We start from the raw sequence: 9,746 nt of genomic DNA, 5'->3' as shown, positions 1-9,746 counted from the left end.
TGCTTTGTAGTGTGTTTATCCTGTAACATACGGCTAATATCCATTTATCAGTAAATACATACCCTGCATGTCTTTCTGGCTCTGGGCGACCTCACTCAGGATGATCCTTTTTAGCTCTATCCATTTGCCTGCAAATTTCAAGATGTCTTTGTTTTTAATAGCTAGCTGAGTAATATTCCATTGTGTAGACTTACCGTGTTTTCTCTATCCGTTATTCAGTTGAGGGACATCTAGGTTGTTTCCAGTTTCTGGATATTACAATAAAGCTGCTATGAACATAGTTGAGCAATTGTCCTTGTATGATGGCGCATCTTTTGGGTAAATACTCAGAGGTGGCATAGCTGGGTCTTCGGGTAGAACTATTCCAAATTTTCTGAGAAAGCGCCAGATTGATTTCCAAAGTGGTTGTTTAAGCTTTCACTCCCACGTACAATGGAGGAGTGTTCCTCTTTCTCTACATTCTTGCCAGCATGTGCTGTCACTTGAATGGCTGTACCACCCTGATCTTGGATCCCATCTGTTCCTTGCCTTTTTTTTTTTTTTTTTTTTTTTTTACAGCTCCATTGCGTACTTTAACAGCCCTCTGCCCTCAAGTTCCTCAGGGGATTCCAGGGCCATCTTACTTTACTCTTCTCACTCCATGCTCCATGGGTTGTGGCTGTTTCCTGACTTAAATTTGACCATACCAGGATGAGGTTTTCCGGTGTTATTCCTTTCTTCTGTGTGCTCCCATGAGTCCCTACAATAGACAGAGTAGGCCTTATATGACCATCCCAATGCTACAAACCACCTTCCCTGGCCTTCTAGATGTAAGGCCCCGCCCCCTCTGCCTGTTTCCTTTGATTATGAAGCTATTTGACCCAGAACAAGTCATTCAACTCACCGTCTCAGAGGGTACAGCAGGAAAATAACCCCTGGCAGGGGCAGGGAAGGACCTATTTTAAGCCCTTCATTTTAGAAACAAGAGAATTGCATAGGATTTACCCAGGGTTAATCAGTGATGTTTGGAACCTGACCAGGTGGCTGTTTCCTGGTCTTTTTTTTTTTTTTTTTTTTTTTCTGATAAATAGGTGAAGACCCAAACCCTCATCCAGAGTCTCAGCTTTCCAGGGAAAAATGAAGGATTAGAGTGGATCACATGGTCTCGGGTCCTTTTCATCACGAACACACAGATAATTATCAAATGCAGTTCGGAGACTCTGAGCATCCCTCAGCTCAGCACAATAAGCTGAGGTGCCTTTTCCCATATAGAAAATGGTAACCCTTTCTCCTAACCAGTGCCTTTAGGTATTTAGAGGGCCTTTCTGTTAAAGTTATTTTTATACAACTGTGTTTTTCTGTTTCTCTCTTAACCCCACTATCACACAAATAGTTGAGACTCTTTTATATTTGTTCCACAGCACACAATAACGGAACAGTTATTACTCTGTTCTTACCCTCTAAACTAATTTGGCTTCCTCCCAGCTTACATCCCAGAGATACTTGCACTTTGTAGCTTCCCCTCCTCCAGCTCCTTCATGCTGTCTCTCCTGGACCTCTCTCAGGGCTGAATATCCTACTTCCTCCTCTCACTCATCTCCCCTCACTGGCAGGAAGTCCAGCCCTATTTTCTCCCCTGCTCAGTGATTGGCTACAAGCTGCTTTATTGGCATATCAGGGGACAATTGAGGAGTAGTATTTACACAACACTGAGACAGAAGATTCTCAGAACAAGGATTACAGCCAGATATAGGGGGTTCAGAAGTCAGCCATTGAATTACACAATAACCTTATGCCTACACTTTTCTGTGTGGGTGATCACACAGATCAAGAATGTTTGTGAAAATATATAATGATGTGTGACATTGACATATGACATATAACATATATTATACATAATACACAATATATAATACACTATATGTGATATTATATTGAAGAAGCTGTGTGAACCAGGGCATGCTGCCTAATCTTTCTGTACTCCTGTTTTATCATCTAAAAAGGGATGCAAATCATAATTCATATTATAAGATAGGTTAGAGGGTCAAGTTTCATGTACGCATGTAAAAGAGTAACAGATGTGTGGTAAGTACCAGGTAATCGCTAAGTCTTATTACTTCTGATGCCTGTAATTAGTAGTCTGTAGATCACGAAATCAAATACTTGGGTTAGTGTAAGAGTGCAGGGCTGCATTGTTCTATGAGGGGCAGACAGTGATCTGTGGTAACCGCATTCTTGGCTTATAATGAGTGAGGCTCTTGTTTTGGGGACTGGGTCTCCTGTAGCACAGGCTGCCTTGGAACTCACTGTGTGGTGAACACATACTACCAGACACTGTTTATGCAGTGTCGGGGATCGAACCCAGAGATTCATGCATGCTAGGCAAGCACTCTACCAACTAAGCTACGTCACCAGCATGATTTTTCCTAAGAATGCCGAAATCAAAAGTAAAGGAAAAATAGCAAGTAGTTGGTAAAGAGAAGCTGGAGAGAGGTAGCAATATTATCAAATCAGTTGTTTACAACAGCAGATAGATGAACAAACAAAGGTGACATCATCAAACTGGGAGCATCCCATATCCATCAGAACGGACCTGGGAAGGCATTGAAGAAATTGGCTGGATGCTGACTGGGAACTTCTGGCTTCCTTTCTCGTTCAGGCATTTTTATGCCATGGGATAAATGGCAGTTGTGTCTGTCGGAAAAGGTTCCAAGGATACCGTTTATTCTTCTTCTTAACATTGTTAGCTGTTTGTAGCATTTCCCTTTCTCCTTGTCACAGAGCCTTAGGACAGAATGCTTAGAGGACCCTTCATACCGAGCTGCTGGAGTCTGGGGTAGGAGACCCCTTTTACTCAGAGTCTGCATTTAATGGAAATAGTACTCCATGACTAACTATATATGCATAATTTCACTTACATGCACCTCTTCTGTTTGCTCTTAAGGACAAGGGAGCACTTATGCTGTGCTTGCACTATTAGTTTTAGACTTTTAAGAGATGCTTCTAACTATACTCACACTGTATAATGATAAAGTATATAGCGAGAATGATGTGTAACTGAGGATGAGCTAGGGGCATCCTGATGGGGCCGTGCCTGTGCCCATGAGAATGATGTGTAACTGAGGATGAGCTAGGGGCATCCTGATGGAGCCGTGCCTGTGCCCATGAGAATGATGTGCCACCAAGGATGGGCAAAGCGCACCCTGATGGAGCCGTGCCTGTTCTTCGCCTGCTGCTGTTGGCTGAGACTTTCAGAAAGTTTGTTTTCTGTTAAAAATCTAGAGGAAAGCCCGACTCTTTAAACTGGTACACCATTTTTTTGTTTAAGTGTAATCCTTCCGATCCTTGCCATCAGAGGAAATGTGTATTCCTGGAAAGCTTACCTGTGGTTAAGTTATTTTTAATTAGATCCAAATTATTTTCCTGGGGGACTTGGACTTGAAAATTCTTCCACTTCATTTTAATGATCTCCCTGAGAAGCATCTGCTTGGAGCTTCCACTTATGCCTTTCTTACACGCTTATCCGAAAGTCATCTGGTCTTGGAATGCATGCCAGCAAGATCCAAGGTGAGAACAGCATGGGGTTGCTTCTGGAACAGACGTTTCCCAGCCAGGGCCCTGCCTGGTCCAACCCCTGGCGGTTGTTCTTGTTGGAAGTGATGGTGGAGGTGCCTGTGTCCTCCCTCCCTTCCCTTGTGGCTCAGAAATAAGCCAAGGGAGGTGACACTGTGAAGAGGGCAATCCCAGTCATCAGCAGCCCCAGCTGCTGCTAGCAAGTCCTGGAGGGGCGGTGGATGAGAAGCCATAGAGGATCACAGGTGCAGAGGCACCAGGCAGGCTGCATGTTCCAGCTCTTGCGTGGGCCCCTGTTGGCGTGAAGGACAGCCAAGTCACACGCTGTCACCCGTTATGCCGAGATCACTTCAGCATCACGCAGGCTCCGCTAAGTGCGAATGTCAGGTGGGAGAAGGTTCCAGCCATGGAGTCAGCCCGTGCCTGAGTCAAATTCAGTTCTGTGCCTTGCAGAGGAGAATTAGAGAGGGCAGAGGAGAGGCAGAGTCAAAGCAAGGGATCTCAGAACAAGGCGGGCTTCCCAGAGCCTCCGAGGGCAGAGTTCATCCTAACATTCTCCTAGGGGGTTGCCTCCAGGGCCCCTGGCCACCCTTTGTGGGCTGATGCCTTTGCCTCCACAGCACAGCACAGCACGTGCAGGCATTTAGTCTCCTTTCTGGCAGTTCTGGGACTGTGTACTTCAGAACTCTTCCTCTCAAGTCCCATATTTTGTTTTATATTGGTTCATCACTTCATTTTAGCTCTTCAAGCTTTGGCAATTAGGGATCTGTGAAAATGCCCCAGGCTCCTAGCAGCAAGGCCCTGGTTTATGTTGACTTTCCAAGGGCAGTTGTGTGCAAGAGGTCTATCCAAGCTTCAGCAGACATAAGAGTTCCTGTGGATTTTCTAGGGAAGTCCATCTTGGGAGGAAACACCAGCAAGTAAACCCTAATATAAAACAGAATAAGAAAGCACAAGAAAAACATGGACCATTGGCTAGATCTTGGTAGGGGTTGAAAGTTTACCGCCTGTATTGTCCTTGGCTGGTGCCTTAGTTTGAGTGGGACCCCTGGGTCCAAATCTGCCTATCATATTGTTCTACTTGTAGGTTTCTAGGACCCTCTGGCTCCTTCTACTTTGCTATTCTCCCATGCTTCTCTCATTTAGAGTCCCAATAGGATGTCCTCCCCTCTGTCCCAGTTTCCTGGTAAGTGAAGGCTTTCGTGGGGGCATGCCCCTTGGGTTAGTATGCAGATATAAGTGAGTATATACCATTTGAATCTTTCTGCTTCTGGGTTAACTCACTCATGATCATTTCTAGCTCAATCCATTTGTCCACAAATTTCGGGAATTCCTTGTTTTTAATAGCTGAGTAGTATTCCATAGTGTATATGTACCACAGTTTCTTTATTCATTCTTCTACTGAGGGACACTTAGGCTGTTTCCATGTTCTGGCTATTATGAATAAGGCTGCTATGAACATGGTTGAGCAAGTTTTCTTGTTGTGTGCTGGAGCATCTTCTGGATATATTCCAAGGAGTGGAATAGCTGGGTCTTGAGGAAGCCCTATTTCCATTTTTCTGAGATAGCACCAGATAGATTTCCAAAGTGGTCAGAACATTCTCCGCAGTTGAGTGGAGAGTGGGATATGACTTTCTCACGTACTCTGGTGCCTCACATTTGACCATGTCCCCTGGAGGGGGAGACCTGGTGGCACTCAGAGCAAGGACAGCAGGTTACCGAGAAGAGACTTGATACCCTATGAGCATATACAGGAGGAGGTAATCCCCCCTCAGGAACAGTCATAAGGGAGGGGAATAAGGGGAAAATGGGAGGGAGGGAAGAATGGGAGGATACAAGGGATGGGATAACCATTGAGATGTAACAAGAATAAATTAATAATAATAAAAAAATACAGAAAAAAAGAAAAACATGGAGGTGTTCAGGAAGAATAATTCTGGGAAAGAGAAAAAAAAAAAAAAAAAAAAAAGAAGAAGATGCTAAAGGGCTTGGTGGGGAGTTGATTTGAAGCCTTGCAGCCCCAGGTGAGCAAGCTTGAATGTGTTGGGTCAGGACCTTCAAATTCTTTACCAGACACACAAAGTGAAAGTGTCCTTGCTGGTCCCTTGGCTGGTAGGCACCATAACAGCAGCATTAATGTGTATTTCCTCTTTCCGTCCTTTTTCTTCTTCTTTTTTTTGTGTAGATATGCACATGTGTTCTTGTTTATGTGTGTGGGTATGCATACTGTGTGTGTGTGTGTATGTGTGTGTGTGTGAGAGAGGGGGGGGGGAAGAGAAAAGAGATCACCATTATGTGCCTACTTCAATTGCTTCTTTACCTTATTGTTTTGAGATAGTTTCTCACTGATTTGTTGGAACTAGGTGGGCAGCAAGACCTGGACAACCTTCTTCTTGTTGTTTCTAAGCACTGAGGTTACAGGCATGGGTCACTACCCAGCTTTGCCTGAGGGTACTAGGGTATGAGGTACAAGTCCTCATACTTGCCTGGCAAGCTCCAGGTTCCTTTCTCAATGAGATGTGGTCATTTGTCATTATTGACTCTGTCTCTGCCTCACCAGCTGCTGTCCCAGGTCTCTCCTTCCCTATTGAACTCCTGCAGCCTCAGGCAGTGTATCTGTCATGGCCAGTATTCCCTGATACTGTACACATGCCTCTGTTGGAGCCTGGGTACCCAAGCATCACTCTTGCGAGACGGTTGCCCTACATGGTACAACTCCCAGAAAGCAGAACTGTGCTTTCTTCACTTCACTCATTCTGTTTCTTCACATGGGGCCTGGCCTACAGCTAAATCAAACAAAAATGTATCTTTCTTATTTCCCATGAAAGCTACACTCAAAATCCAGTTTAATTAAAAATAACACAGAGTACTTTAAAGTTAGAATTTCATTTTGAAAACTTCATTCAAAGTATTTTTATTGTTATTTGTTTGGAACAAGGATGGTTGGGTGTTTTAGCCAGACTTTATGTTGCTGTGACAAAAATCTGAGAGAAATGCTTAAATAAGGAAAGGTTTATTTGGGCTCCTGGTTTCAGTGCTGGCTGGCTGGCCCTGTTGCTGTGGCCCAGTGGGAGGCACAATATCATGGTGTCAGGAGGACAGTGGAGCATAGCTGTTTACTTCATGGCAGTCGGGGGGGAAACAGAGGAACAAGACAGGAGAGACAGGAAACAAGATAACCCCCTTAAAGTCACACCCCAGCGACCTATTTCTTTTCTTTTTTCATTATAATTTATTCAGATTACATCCCAATTGTTGTCTCCTCACTTGTATCTACTCATTCCCACCTCCCTCCCTCTTTCACCCTATTCCCTTCCCCTAGACCTCTGACATAAGGAGACCTCCTCCCCCACTATATGACCACAGCCTATCAGGTCTCATCTGAAGAGCCTGCTTCCCCTTCCTCTGAGTGCTGCCAGGCCTCTCCACTAAGGGAAGTGATCAAATCGGGGCCACCAGAGTTCATGTCAGAGGCAGTCCCCACTCTCCCCACTAGCGTGGAGAATGAGTTGTCCATTGACTAGATCTGAATGGGGGCGGGGAGTGTCTTAAGTTTACTGCATGCATTGTCCTTGGTTGGTACAAAAGTTTGTGCAGGCCACCCTGAGTCCAGATCCGCTGGCCTTGATGGTCTCCTTGTGGGGCTCCTGAACCCTCTGGGTCCTTCCATGCCCCTATTCTTCCATACCACTCTCATCTGAAGTCCAGCAGTGAATCCCAGCCTCTATCCCGAGCCCCCACTGAGTGGAGACTCAGAAGACATCCATGTTGGCCTAATATCCACTTATAAGTGAGTATATACCATGTGTATGTTTCTAGGTCTGAGTTACCTCAGATTGGTCATTTCTAGTTCCATCCATTTGCTTGAAAATTGTATAATGTCCCTTTTTTTCAGTAAGGGATGCTATGGGTTAATCCTCTGATGAAGTTAGCAACCTCCCAATCCCTCATCCTGCAATACCAGATGGGGACCAAGCCTTCAACATGTGACCCAAAACAATGGCACAGACCAAAGGCCTATTAAACACCTGGCACATGCATTATTTAATTTAATCTTGATTTTAATAGGAGAATTATTTGCAACATTATATAAGCCAAGAATCGAGGTGGCATGACCCAGGAGCTCTGGAGCTGAGTTTCAAATGTGGTTCCAGCTGACTCAGAGCTAGGGGCTGCTCACACGGTCAAGCACAAAGAGAGAACTTCATTCTCAGCAGTTAGGAGGAGTCTAATGACCAATTCGTAGAAAAGGCGATTTTAAGCATAAGAAACTTACAATGTGTGCAGTACAGCTGGCTGGCTGTTCCAATGAATTCTGTATCTACGGAGACAGCTAATCATGTATCAAAATTATCCAAGAAAATTGGCACTGAACATCTATATACATTTTTCCTTGTTATTCTTGCAGTAAAGCACAAGATGACAGGTACTTTTGCAGCCATTGCTTTGTACTGAGCATAAGTACCGTAGAGATGATCAGCAGTCTATGGCAGACAACGCATAGGTTCTATTAGACGTTTGCCACTTTACCTAAGGGACGTGAGTGACTGCATATCTGGGGATCGAAGGCACTTGAGTGTGTCCTGGAACCAGTTCCTTGAGAGTACGAAAGGCTGCCTGAATATCTCCTGAACTTCATAGCAAAATATACAAAGTTGGGGCACTCCCAAGTGGAACACTTTCTTTTCTCTCATTAAAAAACAGCGCTATTTCAGTTTTCACGATACTCTGCTCCAAGCCGAGCAGAAGGGAGAAGGGTCTTGGTGGCAGGCCGTTTCAGCGAGGAGACTCGTCCGTCTTTATTAGTATTCCCACGTTTAGTATGCAGTTTGTATGCACTTTCCTCCCTTGCTTATACTAGTGGGAAATTAGCGTTCACTCCCACTGAGGGAAGCCTCTAAACAAGAGAGAGCGGAATGTTACATTTTACCAGCTTGCTTCGGGGGGAGTGTGGGGGCCTGCCGGGAGGCATGGGGTCCGCTGAAAAACCCCTCACAGTTTTCCTCTCATCCTAGCAGCCACTCAATCATTCTAATCTTCCTGACCGGTCTATACTTTCACATTTTAATGATCCCGAAATTGGAAACACCTTGCTACTGATGTGGCTGTTTAAAGTTTTCTCTTTCTGCCTGTGCATGACTTAGAATTTGATGGTAGACTTGAGTTGAGGAAATCTGGCATCTTTATCAGCAAGTTTGGGAGCTGTTCTGACTCCCCTTTCTGTTTTCCTCTCAAGGAATCATGGAGTGGCTTTTAGGCGGCTCTGCTCGATGGCTTCTTGCAGATATTCTTGTTTTCATTTCCTTATCTGCTGAGCCTTCCTAACACATTTTCATACCCTCCTGTCACCCAGCAGTAGATCTATTTGACCTGCAACATTTTCTGATTGCTTGATGCTGAACGTTGAGACTGCTCCCTATGGCAAGACACGGGGTGGACAGCCATGGACCTCAGGAGTTCTCAGGCACCATGGCAGGACTCAGAATACAGCTGTGTCTGAATCAGCGCCCGCTGGCTCTCCTGGCTGTCAGGCTGGTGGGAGGGGCCTGCTCAGGGCACAGTGTTAGAACAGTGTTAGAACATCTTTTTCGTGTGAGCTGCGATGCGTTGCCACTTTAGAGACTTGGTGCGAGTGACCATCCCCTAACTCTCTCTCTCCATCTTTGAAAATTAGGATAATCTTTGTTTTCCCCTGTTATTCTGGGATAGAAAAAGAGTGGTGGGGTCCTGAGAGTGTCTGTATGAGGCTTGTGCAAGGTGAGCTTCCTTCTGCATTCCCTGTCTAGCATTCACTTAACCTTCCATAGTCACCAGCTATGAGAGTCACGGGGTGTACGGAAAGGTCTTTACCAGCCTGGTTACCATAAGGCTGTTAGGAGTTCAAGCACTACCTGTTTATAATACAGTAACAGACTAGCAAGCTTCTGAAAATGACTCTTTCCCTTGTAACTCCTTTTAGCTAAAGGCTCCAGGCTGAGGACCAAAGGTGGAAGATACTTTTACATTTTGAAGAGAATTCAAGGAAGTGGGAAATTCCATTTCCAAACGTCTTACTAAAATATGATGAGTTGTTTCTGCAACTGTCAAGGAAGTGACCAAAAGACTTGAAATTTTAGGAGAGAATTTATATAAGTGGATTCAGAGATTGGGCTGCTCACGGGGTGGGGAGCCTGAGGGAAGAAAGCTGTGAACTC

The sequence above is a fragment of the Acomys russatus genome, chromosome 8 (assembly GCF_903995435.1).
Source record: "Acomys russatus chromosome 8, mAcoRus1.1, whole genome shotgun sequence".
Lineage (NCBI taxonomy): Eukaryota > Metazoa > Chordata > Mammalia > Rodentia > Muridae > Acomys > Acomys russatus.
This window is presented reverse-complemented; position numbering follows the sequence as displayed.